This window comes from Rhinopithecus roxellana, chromosome 10 (assembly GCF_007565055.1).
Source record: "Rhinopithecus roxellana isolate Shanxi Qingling chromosome 10, ASM756505v1, whole genome shotgun sequence".
Lineage (NCBI taxonomy): Eukaryota > Metazoa > Chordata > Mammalia > Primates > Cercopithecidae > Rhinopithecus > Rhinopithecus roxellana.
In genome coordinates, this window is record NC_044558.1 from 124,416,774 (window position 1) to 124,435,069 (window position 18,296).

Consider the following 18,296-nt stretch of genomic DNA (forward strand, 5'->3'; position numbering starts at 1 on the left):
ATGAATCACCCAGGATTTCTTTTGTGCTTAGATGTCTACATCTCTAGCAAAGCCGGAGAAGTTTTCCTCAATTATTTCCTCAAATGAGTTTTCCACACTTTTTTCTTTTTCTTCTCCCTCAGGAACAGCAATAATTTTTAGGTCTGGCTATATTACATAATCTCATATTTCTTGGAGACTTTATTTCTTTCAATTCTTTTTTCTTTATTTTTGCCTGATTGGGTTAATTCAAAAGTTTTGCCTTTGAACTTTGAAAATCTTTCTTCTACTTGGTCTAATCTATTATTAAAGCTATCCACTGCATTTTGTAATTCCCTAAATGTGATTTTTCATTTCCAGAAGTTTTTATTGATTTTCCTTGAAAATATCTATCTCTATAGAAATTGTACATTAATATCCTGATTTTTTTCATGTCTCTATATTAGTTTTTACCTTTCTTTTGTATCTTTTTGAATGACTTAATAGTCAACCTTTTAAATTGTTTATCTGGTATTTCAAAGATTCAATCTTGGTTTGAATCCATTGCTAGAGAGCTATGTGTTCTTTTGAGTATTATAGAACCCTGTTTTGTCTTATTGCCAGAATTATTTTTCTGGTTTATTCTCACTTCATTTGACTATTTTTTAAAAAATATTTTTAAATTTATTTTTGTTCAACTGTGCTTTTAAAAAAATTATTTTTCCCCCTCGAGGATGTGAATTTAATAATTATAGTTTATTGTAACCTAATTTAGCTCTGGTTGCTATTGGGGTGAAGATTCATTAAGAATTCCTTGGTTATGTTCTCTGTATGATGACTTCCTCAGATGCTGATTGTGGTAGCAATGTGCTTGGTGTGCGTGCAGGTTCTCTGTCTTCTGTGGAGTTGTAATACCAGAAGTCTCTTGAAGCTTATCTTGTTCCTCATTGGTTTGCATTTTTTATTTATTTACTTTTTCCCCAGTATTTTATTTACTGGATAGAACAATTCAGGTTTCAGGCAGTAGAGAAGGTGTCCTAGGGTAAAAACTGTGGCTAAAGTAGGTGGATGAATGCATCTTGGGTATCAAAGGTAGGCAGAGATCTTAGCCTTGACAGAGTAGCTGGGGGAGCTCTTGGTGAAATGTACTGAAGTCTTGTCAAAGGTAAGTGAGGGAGCCACTTCAGCTCCTCTGCCAGGCTAGGAGGAAAGGGATCACACCTCCCAGTTACACTTCTGACTGAGTGTTCTGGCTATTCAGCTCAGACAGGCCCCTGTTTTTCATCTGCAGAAATGCTGATGTTCATGTTGAGGAATTTTGGCTCTCCCCCTTATGGAAGCTTGAATCTGGAGGCCACTCTCCGGTGAGGATACAGTCACCCTGAAGTGCTCCACAAGGGCTATCTATAGGTGCACCCATGCCAAGATCCCATGGGAAAATCCCCAATTGTCTGCAGTGGTCGGCAAATGGAAAAAGAAGTACCATTCTCCAAGATCCTTCATGGGCACCAGGGCTGCTTGACTGTTGAGATAGAGCCATGAACTTTGCTGAGCACAGTGCTGCACCTGTGCCTCTACTGAAAGAAACTTCCTACCAAGAAAGTTCTGGGACTGAAGGCCTGCTGGCTGAATTTTTTTATCCCATGGGTTGCTTACTCCCTTAATATGGGTGCGCTCCTCCTTCCCCTTGGAGTAGGAGTCCTTGAAGGCCAGACTACTATGAATCCTGCTACTCCTTTGATCCAGCCATCCAGTGAGTGTCACACTTCAGGCTGGTGCTGGAGAATGTCTGCATGGGATCCAGTGATGTGACCTGTCTGCAAGTCGCCCAGCAGTGATTAACCAGTACCAGCTCTGATAGGTGTGGCAGGGGAGTAACATAGACTCTGTGAAATTCCTTGTTTATACATAGCCTTAGTGGGTTGCCTTTCTCAAATGCCAGTTGTAATATTAATGAACTGGCCACAGGAACAGATTCAGAACCTCCTGATTATCCAGGGTGCTGTAGGCAATGGTGACAGTTGAGGTCACTCCATGAGGTTTCTCCTTCCTGGGCACTGTATTATTATATCTGCAGATGCTGTAATAGGCTGTGTCAGTTGGCCTCCAGCCAGGAGGCAGCATTTGCAAAGGAGCACCAGCTGCAATGGTAGTGGTGGGATTTGTGCTTGCCTTATGTTACCCAGTGGAGGTACTCCGCTATTTCAGGCAATAGGCAGGGCCATAAAGCTCCCAAAAGTTTCCGTTCTTTGTGTTAAGCTACCAGAGTGGTTGGAGAGGCAAAGTCAAGTGTGGGCTGGTTCAGGCTAGTTTGCCTCAGGTTCTCTACTTGTGGGTACAAGCAGCGGCCTCAGTGGTCATCAGAGGGCAATTCTCTGGTTGCTGAGGTAATGCTCCAAGGAGGAGCGCAGCTGCCTCTGATGCCCAGAGGAGTCTACACAGGAAGTATGGAGTAGGAGGCAGCAATAAGCCCCACCCAGCTCCCAGGCACTTGTCAAGGCAGGCCTCACATCCACAGTGTCCTACTGACTGCAGCTAGGTAGGTTTCCAAACAGTTAGCACTCAGAACTCAAAACTGCCCCATGGAGACAGAAACCACAACTCTTAGGCCATGCTCCTCCCAGTGTGCCTGCGGAACAGTGGTGCCCACCTCTTACACCAATGGTTATTGTGCAGTTCCTACTTGCTCGTTTGTTCTGGCCGTGGGGGTTCATCCCTATGCAAGATTATACTGTGAATCTCCTTTGGGAGCTTCTCTCAACCTGTGACTGCTGCCTGAGTAAGCTGGCAGACTTCCCCAAGGTCCTCTGTGAGGTAGGATCAGGAATGGCTTCTCTCCAACCCTGCTGGAGACGGGGAGTGAGTGCAAAGCATATCCAGAGCCTCTCCTCATATCCTCCCTTTCTCATATCCTCCCCACCACTTACTAAATCGGCTTCAGTGCTGAGTAGCGTAAAGACCTTTCCCTGTGGATTGAATTTTCCCAGTGGGAGTGTATATCCCAGAGGCAGTTATTCCCCTCACACACTCTGGGACTTTGCTTTCCACCTGGATCACAGTGTAGACTATAGCCTGCTGCTTATTTCAAAGGGTCTGCTGTTTCTTTCAGTTTCCCTCTTAAGTTCCTGTGTTGCTTCTTGGAAAAAAGTTCACAGTGTGAATCACTATACACTGTTTTCTTTTTCCAAGTAGGGGAAGCATGCTAACAGTGCTTCCAATCTACCATTTTGGGGGAAAAAGCCAAAAAACAACCCTTCTCTTTATTTAGAAATTGAGTATTGTTTAAGGAGATGCATTTGAGTGCCTAGTTGACAAGGAGTGGACTTGTGGACTAAATTTTAAATGAAAATTTGACGGGATTAAGGCATACCTAGAAAACTGTTAAAGTGTCATTTTGGGTCTATGAAGGTATTTCCAGAGGAGATTAGCGTGTGAGTCTGAGTGGACTAGGACTAGGAAGACGTGTCTGTATTGTTGAGTGGCACCATCCTATCGGCCAGGCACATGGAGAGAACAGATGCAGAAAGATAATTTGTCTCTCTCTGAGAGCGAGATGGACTTTTCTTCTGCTGCCTTAGACATCAGGAATTTGACTCCACAAAAGTGCATGATCACAATGTTGACTTTGTGTGCAAGCATTGTGCATGTAGGTAAAAAGTTAAAACTTCCTCAGTAAACAAAGAGATGTTCTTTTCGTACATCTACATTTGTGAAGATATAAGTTTCTCAAGATCTCTGCTCTTTGAGTGATGGCATATGTGGTGGTAACTTACTGTGGGTTTTGGATCAATCTCATCAAAAGACTTAGATTGTCTGTCACGGTGTTTCAGATGACTGCAGTTATAAAGCTGGGAGCACAAAATTACCAATCATAGCGATACATGTTTATACATTTACTTGCTGACCTATTTCTTTATGAATATGATTTGTCTGTTTATAACTGTTATACCCATGAGATCATAATTAGTATACCTGAGCATTTATTTGCAAAAATATGTACATTATTATTGTCCATTTTATTGTGTAAAGTGGCCTACAAAGGGTTCTCTCTTGCTGTCTTGCTGTCTTGTTTTTTTTTTTTTTTTTGAGATAGTCTCACTCTGTCGCCCAGGCTAGAGTGCAGTGGTGCAATCTCGGCTCACTGCAAGCTCCGCCTCCTGGGTTTTCGCCATTCTCCTGCCTCAGCTTCCTGAGTAGCTGGGACTACAGGCGCCTGCCACCATGCCCAGCTAATATTTTGTATTTTTAGTAGAGGCAGGGTTTCATCGTTTTAGCCAGGATGGTCTCGATCTCCTGACCTTGTGATCCACCTGCCTTGTCCTCCCAAAGTGCTGGGTTTATAGGCATGAGCCACTGCGCCCAGCTGCGTTCTGTCATTTTTGTACAACTGTCAAACAAATCACCTCTTAAAAGTATCTTTAAATCTATTTTAAAATTATTTCTTCCAGAATTACATTTTTTGGGATTTCAATCTTTCAGGATTTCAACATTTATAATTATGGTAATTGAGACTGTGTCTTTCAGGATTTTGATCAGCTGCTGAATTGATGATATGTGAGGTGAGTTGATTTACAGTGAGGGTTACTTGAGAAGAAAGGAAAGCAATTATTCCATTTATTTCTCTAACGATTTAAAGGTCTCCAAAGAACGTGTCTTATTGGTGATTATTTTTCATTTCTACTTCTCTCTTTTAGTTCTCTGAAAGACAGTTCTCTTTCTGATTCTCTTATGAGTTTGAATATGGTAGTCAGATAAAGAGCCCACAAAGATAAAAGTGGCTACAGTTTACAAGTCATAATGTGGCCCTGCTTATTGGATAGGTACATTGTCATAGGTGAAGTATTTCCATTACTATCATTAACCACATTAAATTCAGGGCTGCTGATTAGGAGAAACTGATAGGTTGCAGTCACCTTATAGAATCTGGTTTTCATGATGGTTTTCTCATCAGTTTTTTAACAGAAATTGTCAATTTAATTTAATGTAACTTTATTTAGGAGAGCTAAGTAATTGAACATGAGGCCAAAGTACATAAGAAAGGGGCAGCCTTTTATTGCAAATATGCACACACTCTACAGCGAGGTTCCCCAGTCCTCAGGTATGGGGCCAGGGAAGTCGCGCCAGCACTTTCCGGTGATGTTCCCCCGTCCACGAATGCGGGTGCCGAAGAAGTCAGGCCGGCTCCTGCGTGCGGGACTTTTATGCATTGGTACTGGAAGGGGGAGGGCAGTGGGTGGGATAAGGGCGTGATAGGGGCGTCTCCGTAGGCGTGGCCGGGTAAGTTTCGGTTTCTTCAGATTGAGGTCACGCGGCGCCTGCTCAGTTGATCTGCATTTTCCCAGGCGCGGGCTGCGTTTTCCTGCGCGCCGGTAAGTTGGTGATGAAGAACCCTGAAACAACAGGTACTGCTCCATCTTGTTCACCTTCCTCCATTTTGTCCCTTCTCCCTTACCCAAACAGAAATGAACATATTGCTTCTATCAGGTGAATGGTAACATTTAATACCTCTGAATCAAGGGTCCACAAACTATGAGCTACTGGCCTGATCTGGCCCAACACCTATTTTTGTAAATGAGTTTCGTGGCAATAAAATAGCACTCTTTTATATAGCATCTGTGGTTGTGTTGGGGCTACAGCAACAGAATGGAGTAATTGCAACAGACATCTTATGGCCTTCAAAGTCTAAAATGTACACTATCTGACTCTAGAGGAAAGTTTCCTGACTGCTGTTCTAAAGCAGGGATGATAAGCTAACAGCAATCAATCGAATGTCATTATTACAGTGACTAATTAATGAAGTCTGTGATGGGTGAAATAATAGGCTATGGGGACATTTAGGCTAGATATTTGCCATCCTTTGCCTAAAAAAAAAACAGCATTTCCTTAATAATTACCAACTGAGTCAAAGAAAATAAGTCAGTTAATTTCGTCTTCCTTAAATCTTTGAAAGAGCTAAGCATAGTGACACATTTTAAAATATGATTAGGACAAAAAAAATTCAATTTGTTGCCTTTCTCATGATTTCTTAACTACTATGGACCATAGATGCTTTTCCTCCTTACTCTTAAATTTGAGCAAAGTGCCTTTCTAGTTGCTTTTTATAAAGACATGGCTTTATGAATTAAAGAGCCAAACACTTCTTTTCCTGTCTGGTGCCGTAATCTATTTTTTTTTCTCCCACTTCTTACAGAGGTGGACATTGGAAGAAAAGTGATAACATGATGGAGTGGAATTAAGTACATATTTTAAACATCCTGTCTTTACTGTTTTAAAAGCATCTCATACATCCAGATAATCTTGTATTGATAATGTGCAAAAAACAAAACAAAATAAAACCGCAGCGTTAGACAAGAACAGAATCCTTCAATCCTCTGTCACGGACCCCCTGATACTTTCTTTCAACTTTCTTCATTCTCTGTAACATTGCATCTGTAAGTCTTCTTCAGCATTTTTTGCTTGTTGACTTATAGGACTAAGTAGCCCTCCTTTATTTTTTTGATATTCACTTTCTGGTCCCCTAAAGGTAGGCTGCAGTTTAGAGGCATCCCTGCTCTCTCCCCAGCCCAGTAAACTGACCTGGGTAGGGTTCTACTAGATCTTCCCATGTGTAAACGTCTACTAGACAGACTGGCATTCAGAAGACCTAGCTTTAAGAGCAGGCGGTATAACTAATTGTTTATGTGACTCCGACAGTTCTCTAAAATGTAGTTTTCTTATTACAATGAGGAAGTTTGCTTAGACGATTTAATTCAAACTTTGAATGATTCCCTTTGTATCTTTCTCTACCTTCACATCCAAGAAGTTTCTGAAAGAGATTTCAACCCATAGAAGCTTATGCTTTGCCAGGAGCCTGAAATTCAGTGTCTTCGGGACTCGCTTCCCCTCACCATTTTTAATTTTCACTTAACCCACTTTACCCATTCTCCCTCCTTCTTCCCTCTGTCTCTCCCTCCTTCCCTCCTCCCTTCCTTCCTTCTCCCTTCCTGCCTGTTAATGAAAGACTCTTTCATCAGCTATTATTTAAGAACTGCATCTCATTGAATATTTTATCAATCAGTTTCAACTCATAAATACATCAAGCTTGCAGCTAAGGGCTCATGTTATAACCAGTTATGTTAGGACATCACTTTTGAGAATTCTTTTAAACAAACAATAAAAGTATTTTGAAATACAAAATAATGCATTTGTTACATTTCATGTTGCTAGATACATCTCTGCAAATGGAGGCAACGTATTTTTAGGAACACTTGTTTTTCTGTTCACTGATGGGTTATTAAAGTTAGTACATGGATTTAGATGTGATTCCACACCGGTTTGCAGTCTATCAGGAAAGGCTTTGTGGTACATTAGAAGTATGTTCAAGGAATGTCATCTCACTACTTCAAGGGGCTTTTCTTTAATAAAAAGGGCAATAGGGATCAAACCAATCCACTGAATTTGCATGTTTTCTCCTCACATTGCTGAAAACATCTATTCAAACTAGCTTCAAACTAGAGCAATTAGGTGGGTAATTGCCCTAGTGTGAACTTAGCCTTAAAAGCTTATTCTATGAAACTAGAGTAATTAGACTTACTTCTTCTGTCTTTTTTTCTTCACCTCATTGTTCTCATGCATTAGGCTAATGTTGCTTTGCTTGGGTTCACTTCAATGCAAATGAATGGAGGCTGGGGATGGGGGAATAGAAAGGTATAAATGGATAGGAAACGCAGGGGGAAAAAAAAAGCCAGCTTGTGACAGCAATCATGAAAAACATTTGCATTCTAATAGGGCTTGTTAAACAGCATTTTAATTAATCTGAAATTTGCAACATACCTGCTTGTCACTATCCTTTGTAGTGACTAGTTTATGATCCTAAAATAGATATACAAAATACCTCATGTTTTGCCAGATAATTTAGCAATGCTTGGCTATATCAAATGAATCTTAGTTGCTAACGGGATAACAGTTTTAGTTGTTTTTTCTTTGCTTTAACATGTTATGATCATTATCCAAAGGGAACATACCAGGTCAAGTGTTAACAATATGTGCATTGCAAAAATAAAAGTTAAGATTTACCATCTGTTCAAAAAAGACACCATTACGTTAGATTTTCTTTTTACAATTTCTTTTTAATCCTAATACATTTTTATTATTATTTCACTTCTTTAAAACCTTAGATACACTTTGTGTACCAAAATTGTAATATACAGTTAAGGAATCAGAATTGAAATGTTGTAAGACAATATAGCCTACTTTGGGGCAATATTTGAAATAGATAAAGTATAATTTGGAGAGATATGTTCCATGGGTATAAATTTAGATTTAGTGATGGCCTGTGTAATGTTATATGCATTTAATATTTGTTCAGTTCCATAGATTGTATGATTAAACCTACAATGTTGTTTCCATGTTTACATTTGAAATGTTAATCAGAAGTGTTATTTGGGTCCTGACTCTCCAGTTCTTACTCCAAGCCCCCTACACCCTGCTCCACTCTAGGTGATATGCAGTGACTTCTTGAGATTTTGTGATTTCTTGCTCCAAAGGCTTCATCTTCATATATGTATATATATGTAAATGGGCCATGTTCCTATAACCAGGACTACTTTTTCTGCTCAGGTGTATATGTTGCCCGCTTGTTAGTCCATTTCTTTAGTTGTTGTTCTTTTAGAGACAAGGTCTCACTTTGTGGCTCAAGCTGGAGTACAGTAGGATGATCCTGAATCCCTGCAGCCTGTGCCTTCTGGGCTCAGCCTCCCAAGTAGTTGGGATTATAGGGGTGCACCACCCCCCCCAGCTAGTTTTGTCTATTTTTCATAGAGATGGGGTCTCAATAAGTTGTCCAGGCTGGTCTTGAACTGGACTAAAGTGATCCTCCTGCCTTGGCCTCTCAAAGTGTTGGGATTACAGGTATTAGCCACCTTGCCTGGCCTTAGCCCAATTCTTTTGCATGGTTGCCTTTGTTGTTCACCTGCGTAAATGTTCTCAGCAATAGTAATGATGATTTATTTCATTTTCTACACCTTCAAGAAATAACTGTGACATCCAAACAAAAGGCTAAAAAATGTGATATTAATAGGGACAGAAGGCCGGGAAATTCTAGACAGAAGAGGGCAGGTCCCTGGCAAGGGCCCCACCTTCAAGCCTAGAACCAGTGCCCAAAGGAACAACTTACATCTCTGTTTTCCTGCTCAAATGTTTCCTTTCCAAAACCACCCATGGCCTGCACCGCCCCCCATCCTGTGCCCATAAAAACCCCAGGCTCAACCAGCGGAGAGAGGGGAAGCAGCTGGACGTCAGACACTACAGTTGAATGTCAGAGAGAAGCAGCTTGACTTCAGAGAGATGGCTTGATGGTGTCGCTTTGAAGAAGAGTCTGGCTGGGGACAGCCTGACTTCAGGGGAAGATTACCTTCCAACCACTCTGTCCCCTTTTCAGCTTCCCCTCCCTCTGAGATCCACTTTCATCAGCAATAAAATCTCCCACATTTACTATCTTCAATTCACTTGTGTGACCTTGTTCCTCCTGGATGCTGGGCAAGAACTTGGGTGTGGATGCAAAAGGCTGTCACACTGACCTCCACTGAGCTGTTAACACTTAAGCCATTCACAGACAGCAAAGCTAAAAGAACACTGACTGTCACACTGTGTCTCTGGGACTTCTGGGGTCATGGGCACTCCCCACTAGATGCTGCTGTGGGGCCAATGCAGAGTTTTCCTCCTGCTGGCACCCAAATGTGCTCACCCTAGTTTCTGCACCCACTCACCGGCATACTCCCCATCCTGAGAGGGGTGAAGTGCAAAGGGTCTGAGTGAGTGAAATTTGCCCCTGCCAGCACCAGAGTGGCTGGCTAGTTCCAGTGCCCTTGCACTCCAGTTCCTGCCTGCAAAAGGGCCAGGGAAATGTCCTACTTCAATGTTAAGCCTCTATTTTCAGAGTCATAGTTTAGCTTCTCCAAAATTGAAAAGGAAAGGTTTGAGAGGAACACATTCTCATGTTTAGTTTGTTAATTAGAGTGAAAAGAAATACCTGAGTTGCCTTTTTCTTTCAGCTCTGCGTCCTGAGCTACAGCACTGCTGTACTATTAGGGCAAACTACTCCCACTCTTGAACGACTGAGGTTAGCTTCTCATAGGATCAATACACTCATTTTCCACAACCAAATTTTCCTATAATACCATGAAGTAGATACATATTGAATTCCAGTCATTCTTCATGGGAGATGGAATAGGAGGCAGAAAGAGCCTGCACCTTGAGTTCAGACACATAAGAATCTTGCCTCTGTGACTTACTGGCTGAGCAGGTTTAAAAGGGTGGTGCTTACCTTCTCTGAATCTAATTTTTCTCACCTGCATAATGTAGCCAATGATATCTATTTCCTAAGTTTGTAGTGAGAGTTAAATGAGATGATACGCAAAGCGTGTAAACAATGACTGTTATATAGCAAAGTCATAAAGAGTAGTAATTAAATGTATAATTCTCGAAATACTAGGACTGATCTCACTGTGAAATCCCTGAAGGCAGGGATATGGAAATTCTTAGAATCTCTGGGGCCTATCACTGTCTTGACATATGGCAAGAACTCATGCATTTTTTTCTGGAAGGGTGAATAAATGAATGAGTAGGTGAATGCATGAATAATTACTTAGAATGCTAAAGCATGCAGAAATACTACCATAGATCAATGCACACGTAAACAGTTTATACTCATCAATTCCTATTATCTACTTGATGTTTGATAAAACTGACACTGTCATATGGAGGAAGGATAGAATGAGAAAGGTCTTGAAAAAGACCCAAGAAGTCTGGCTCCACCACTAACTGTCTGAGACAACTTGAAACAAACCTAAATCTGTCTAGGATTTAAATTTCTCATGTGCAAAATAAGAACTTGCATAAAATGATCTCTAGCATGTCATCTACCCCTTCCTTCTAGAGTTTCATGAAGTTCATCACTTTGAAGGGTGCCAAAGTTTACAGTGAGAATGTACATCAGGGATTGAGGGGAAATTAGTCTTAATTCTCCTAACTCCTACTCTTAGATCTCTAGTCTCAACCTCTTTTATGAACAGATTTCAACAAACAGATTCACAAGATAAATAAACAAACATGTAGAAAGACAGAGACATCTTGCATATGGATTTACTTTTAAAAGGAACTGGAAAAATAGAATATGTTTAATTAGCACAGATTCTGAAAAAATAAATGTGTTAATTAATCACTTGTCTTGATTACCAAAAGGTCGTACCCATATATGCAACAACATGTAAACCAGAAATTCAAGATATTTTCCCACCTAGCTCCTAATTTGAAAAACTATTCCAAGCTTCTATTAAAACTTTCAGAAGATGTATACATTGAGATGTAAGGGTCCTGATATTCTTTTCATATTAGCTTGAGAATTATTCCGATATTGTGGTGGTGTGAGCTTAAAAAAAAGTATGTTGACTGCATTTCATTTCTCTTGTTCAGAATATAATTACTCAGTTATTCTGTCTCAATTTGCTTACTTTTTTCCTTTATTGGTATATTTCTTATGTGACAATGTTACTGGGGAATGAGAGCTTCAGCAACTTTAACCTTTAACGATCTCATCCGAAGTAAGATAACCTAATTTAACAGCTGTAGTAGATCAGGAAAGCAGCAGGACACCAGAAAAAAGGTTACACAGTGGGAAGTTCATGCTGGCAAATACCAATTCACACCTGTTTTAGGCCTACAGACAACATCAGGGGTGCTATTTAAATGGACTCTGTGTGCAGTTTATCCATTGTTTGGAGTCATTGAAATGAACTACACTAATTCTCCTCCTTGAAAATTATTCCAATTAAGTGGATGCACCATTTATCAGGGTGCTGATTAAGTGGGTTTAATAGCAGGCACTAAAGAAACACTGTAAGAAAAATCTATGAAAGTGATATTCACACTTTCTAAGGTTCTGCTCACACTCACTAGTGTCTAGTGTTATATAACCATTCTACAGAAAAATGCAGCAGAAACTAGGGTTAAAATGTTAAGGAGATAATTAAATTCTTCCTTATAAGTACATTGAGATTTCAAATGTCAACATGAGGAAAGGTAATTTTTGATTGAAACTACGTGCTGTTTTTCATATTAGATATTTAAATCTGTAAATTTTCTAATTCTAACAAACTTTATATCAGAGAAAAGAGTCACATTTTCTCTGTACAACTGACTTTATTTGGAGACTACAATCTACCATAAGTGAATGTTAAGTGTTAATGATCTAAACAGGAAAAACACATTTGTTTCTATGCAATCTGACATTATAACTAATCAAACTTCTATTTTTCTGTTCCATGTTAATGTTAGTTTTAAAAAATTAACATTTTAATTTTTATGCTGATTTTTTTTCAGGCCAGTTATATTTTATATTCTAAATATCCTGACTTCCCATGATATTTCTCTTAAAAACTAAGCATTAAATGACACATTTTTAAAGAATAAGCCAATTACTTTTTAAAAGCAATGACTAATAAAAAATAGTAAATTCAAATATATAAAAAATTTTACTGAATTGTAAAATATAAAATGAAGATAGCAGTTTCAAACAAGAGGTTTAATTTACTTTTATTATACTGCAATATTGTTTCACAATAATGATTTTGATAGAAGCCTGAACTTTTCTAAGTCTTTCTACTGAAAAGGAGTTACAGTCTTTGGTAGATTGGTTAAACTATGATAAATTTGGTTAAATAAAAAAGTATAAGGGAAGATTTTAAAAAAGAAATTTAGACTTATGCTTAAATTTGGCCCTAAAATATTAAACCAAAAAAAAGTTTGAAATACAATAACAGCATGTTAAATAATGAAACATTTTTAAGTTAACCTTCAGACAAGTAAGGTTAAACAAGTCTAGCACCACAAGCTCTACACCAAAACAACCCTATCAACAAATTTTAAGCTTATCTCCTCTCCAAGCTGCTTCCTCTGGCAAGTGCTTGCTCTTATTTTCTAGAAGTATTTTTAGGAGCAAGTTTCTGTTCAGTCTATAACTATGAAGGTGCAAAGGTTTCCTCTATTTGTAAGCTAACATGTTAGCTTGCCACAGTTTCATGGATGCTGGCAAAAGACTTAAGTCTCCTGGGTCAGAGACAAAGGATAGGTTACTACTCATAGAATAGAAATAGCCACATTATTATATTTTTGCTCTGGTTCCCTGATTCCTAATTCCTACAGAACAACATCAAGAAGGCTGCCAGGTAACCATTGTACTCACAAGTAGGGTTCACAAGAGGGCTTCTGCTTTCATGGACTCTGAATCCTTTACACTGCACCATGAATATGCCTTCTCCTTGCTTTAGCGGGAATCATTGATTCTGTTTCCCAAGGCTGTAAATCTGTCCTTTGCTTAAAAGAGAGACTCTATCATAATGCTCCATGGCTGATCACTATACAGTTACCCTTTAAATGATAGTCCAGAGCAAAGAGCAGTCAGATCATCTTTCATCTACTCACAAGATATGCAGAAACACAAGAGAATTATCTCTCAAGATTCAGTACTACAAATGACAGCAAGTGACTTTGTTATAGGAATACTCTAATCTTCTCTAATTCGTTACTTAAAAAATCATATGCACAATTCAGGATTCTCATTATCAATGCATTATATGTTGTATATGTTAGAAACTATCATGTAAAGTGTGTCAGAGCCTAATGACTGGAAATTGCCATCATGCGACATGTGCAAATTTTTATATGCAAAGTTGGCTTACATCCCTGAAGATTGAGGAAATTGTGACACATATGAGAATCCTTAAACTTGATACCATATTTAGATAGCAATCATTTCTTTTTTAACAAGAGTTGATTTAATGAGCTTTATCACACCTGCCAATCAGTTCTAACCACTAGCCAATTAGGTATAAAGCCAATGTATCAAGATCAAAAGAAAAAAAGTGATCAACTTCATTTAACTGATTTGATTTTTTTTCTCTTCATTTTCAATGAACATGATTTAGGAAATATAATTAGCCAAATAACCAACTTTACTGTATTCCCCCCTGTGGAACTGATTAGGACCACCATTGGAAAGGGCAAACAGCTCAAAAAGAATGTGGATTTTTGGAGACACATAGACTTGAATTTAATTCTCAGCCTTGACAAGTAGTTTCATGGCATGAAGTAATATATTACTGACTTTTCTGAGATTATTTTTCTCAATAATAATTCCCTGAGAGTGTTACAAAAGGATTTGATTAAATAGTTTTTGCAAAGAGCTAATAAGGTAGCTGAAAGCCAAGATCCTCTATTTTTTCCTTTTTCTCTTTTGTATATAAGATGTTTTCCTACATCGTTAGTTAACTCATGCTCTTCCTATTTTCTAACTAATTTTATAAGCATCCAGTCTTTTTGGTTTGATTTTAAACTTCCTGTACAGCTATTTTATGCTACTTTGGTAACTCATATACAAGGAATCAATTTGCTTCATAATAGTCTTACAATTAATTTGTCACACAACAAATATGGTACTGTAAATAAATGTAATCTATGGACAGAGAAACCAAGGAGAGGGACAAAGAGACACAAAGCTTTGAGTTTAAAACATAGAATGGAATTACATAGAACAGAAATAGGGCAAAAAAGTGAGAATAAAGAAGAAAAGGGCAGCAAGACAGAAAAAGGTAGATCTCCACAAAAGTACAGAGTATACAGAGTGTAGGGAGAAAATGGCATGGAACTCAGGTCAAGTCCCGGTTCCTGTTATTTCCTAGGTGACCTTGCAAGGAACCTCACGGTTCAATGGCAAAAACTGAAGGTGAAATTAGAGGACTTCCAAAAGTCACTTTCAGAACGAAATACTTTCAAAATTTATATATATATATATATACACACACATATATATACACACACACACACACACACACAACCACTTGAGTCTATAATATTTAAAAAGCTTAAAATATAGTGGAAGGAAAATGTTCACAACTTATCATTTTTAAGCTCCTCTTAACTAAATCATTGATGGGATCGGCAGCTTAATGAAGAAGTTTGTCAGTGCTGATGCTAATAAGGCTGGCATTTTTTAAAGTTTAAAGTGACACTACCCAAAGCATATCTAATCAGGCACAATAGAATGATCAGAGAATATGTTTGAACTTGGCAGGTACCTAGAGCAAACGTCACATCAAACTACAAGACCATTGTTGCTATCACAGAAGTTCTTATATCAAATCATAGCTCAACTGAGAAAAATTAAAAATGATTATTCAGTAAGTACAAATATGACTGTATGTAAAACAAGAACTATAAGCCTTTGGGAAACAAAGTAAAGAATAAAAAATCAGTAAGTAAAATTAGCTGGTAAAGATTATTATAGAGTGTTATTTCCTTATCTGAAAGATAAAAGTCATACAATTAAAAGGCAGATCAGAAAAGACTACATCATGTAGGTAGATGGATATTGTCCTTTTATATTTTAACAGACTAGGACATTTACTATTCATTAAGTTAAGAAGGGGGGCCTAAAATTTTAATATTTAAAAGGTAAATCTGACTGCTGATTGTATGTCATACATTATCACCCCTGGAATGTTGAAAAACAGATTTTTGTCTGTTTTATTTTATGTTACTAGAATATACGTTTTCCTATACCATCAGCACCTAGAATTATGTAGTGTGTGCTACATAATCTAAGTTGGTAAATATTTGCTAAAGAAATGTCTATCTTCGTGACAACCCTATGACATTTATAAATCTTTTTTACTGCAGAAGAAACTGAAAAAGACAAAGCTTAAATAATTTTTGAAGATTATAGTGTAACTAATTGCAAAGTTGGAATTTGGATTTTGCTTTCTCTTACCTCAACATAGTTTTTCTCTTTATACCAAGAGGTCGTCTGATCAACTGAGTGTATAAAAGGACTGATAACAAAAATAAGCATCATATCATTTATGAAACAATTACTCTGCTGTGTAATACATGTTAAATGCTTTCCATAGATTATTTCATTTAACCTTTATGATAACTGTATGAGATAGAGTTTCTGAGGTAAAAGTTTCTTATCTAAAACTAGATAGCCTGGTTTCCAATCCCGACTTTTCTACTTACTAGCCATGTGATCCCCAAGTCAATTGTTTAAAATTTTCATTTCTTTAGTTCCCTCATGGTGATGCTATGAGGGATTACATTTGCTGAAATAGGTAGACCACATGATATAGTATCTGGCATATAGTAATAAATTTTCGTTTGTGTATGAGAACATTGAGGTGAAGATAAATTAATATTCCTTAAAGTTTTGAGATGTAGCTAATAAAGAGCCAATGAATAGCATACATTCCTCTGTCTGAATTCTGAGACAATGGAGAAGTAACGTCAAGAAGTATATAGTGATTTGGCATCTTTCACCAAATTTAAGAACCAATGAGTGTTAAGATTCATGAAATTTTTAGAGAAGTTCAAAGGTAAATAAACAAAAAAAACAGGGTAGCTAGGAGCGATGGTAAGATTCAGTTAACTTTAGAGGTATTAAAATCCCAAAATAATGTGTAGTTTAGAATCAGTGAAATATGTCAAGTAGTAAATTCGATTTTTACTTTTATTACTGGCAAAGCTAATTTTAAAGAAACAAAATATATCTGTGAGCGAGTGAACTTAGTGAAACTCAATCCTATAATTAGACACAACATTTCAAATTCAGGCAATTGCAGACATTACTGGGCTATCACAGGCTGTTCTTTTAGGAATGCAATTCCTTTGCATGGCAAAGATTAGCTAACTAAGACATGTGAGAGACAGGTTATTTCCCTAGATGAAGGAGAAAGGCAGAAGCTAGGCTGTGGATCCTTGATTTCTCCTTCTACTTACTAATTGAATTACTCTTATAGAAGAGGCCAGGAGTGTGCGTTATGCCAGCAAGTACGGTTTCCTCCAATGAAAGAATATAAGCGACAAGTAGAAGTGTGCCCTATCAAATGGCAGAGCCAGGTATCAAGCACAGGTTTGTCTGACTCCAAAACCCATTTCTTCATCCATTGTGCTCCTTCACCCATTGTGCTAAGCATATGTAAAAGACAAAAAGAATAGTGTACATTCAATAACACATTTAAAACTTAATCTCAGAATGAACTGTGACTTATGAAAAATGCTAATGATTCAGTCACACAAGTTTAAATTTGGAGCAGAGAACTACAATTGGATGAACCAACTCTGAAAAGAAAATATTGAAATTTATACAAAGACACCAAATAAATAAAGTTCTAATTTATTAAGAAGGATTTATGCTTAAATAAGCTCATGTTTTTATATCCAAATACATTATAGCTAAATTTAAGGAAATATTTGTAATATTTAGTCAGACAGTTTTCAAGATTAATATTCAAGTATTCCTAGATAAGTGTGATTTTTAGAAATGAATAAAAGATCAATGTTGACTTTTCTAGAAAGTGGCAAAAAATGAAAATTGGTGAAATGGATATTTGTTGACAATATGGTAAAATATTATTAAACTGATAACATGTGAACTATTAAGAAGAGATCACTTGTAGCCATCATGGGTTTCATTCAAATAAACTATTCGAAATCTCTGTGAGCTCTATATCAAATCACTGTACCTTACCCTAATCATTCTCATTACTGTCAGCACTATTATCTTCATCTACTTGGTGGTACATTTCCTTCCTTCATTGAGAACTTTGTTGATTCCCACACACCAATGTACAGTGGGACTATGGCAGTCGTGAAAAGGCACCATTTAGATTTTCTAATGGGGGAAGTTGAGTTGACCGACAGCCCCAGATATCAACTGTTTCAGTCCATCCTTGACTTTATATTAAAGCTACGCTTTCTCCTGGATACTCCTAAGCAAAAACTGAGCTATACCTATGGGAGGTGAGGCTCATCTGGGAAGCTTTGTCTCAAAGACTTCCCATTGTTCCAGCCATCTCTTTCTTAGACCAATGTGAGACTCTTCTGACCTAATCCTCTTTCCTTTTCCCTCTCTTGCTAGATGTGTCAGACCAGCACTGTGGTCTGAAGTTCTTTTTACCTGCCCCTGCTTCTTTCCCCTTCCCCTTTCCCTTTATAGTTATTTCTTCCAATAAAGTTCTTAAGTGTCTAACATAGTGTGTTTGATAGCCTGGGGGGTTACTTATCCATGATAGAGTTTTTCTGCTTCCTGTTGTGTGGTCGCCATTCTCTATGAGAAAATGCCTTGCATAGCTGCTGAACCAATGAAAAGGAAAAAATATGTGAAGCATTTCTCATTCAAAACCAAAGTTTTGAGCCAATCACAATCAATCTGCCACCTGAAACAGAGCCTCATAAATGACTGTAGCAATATGAGAGAGAAAAACACTTTATTGCTTAAGCCACAAAATTTTAGGGTGATTTATTATGCA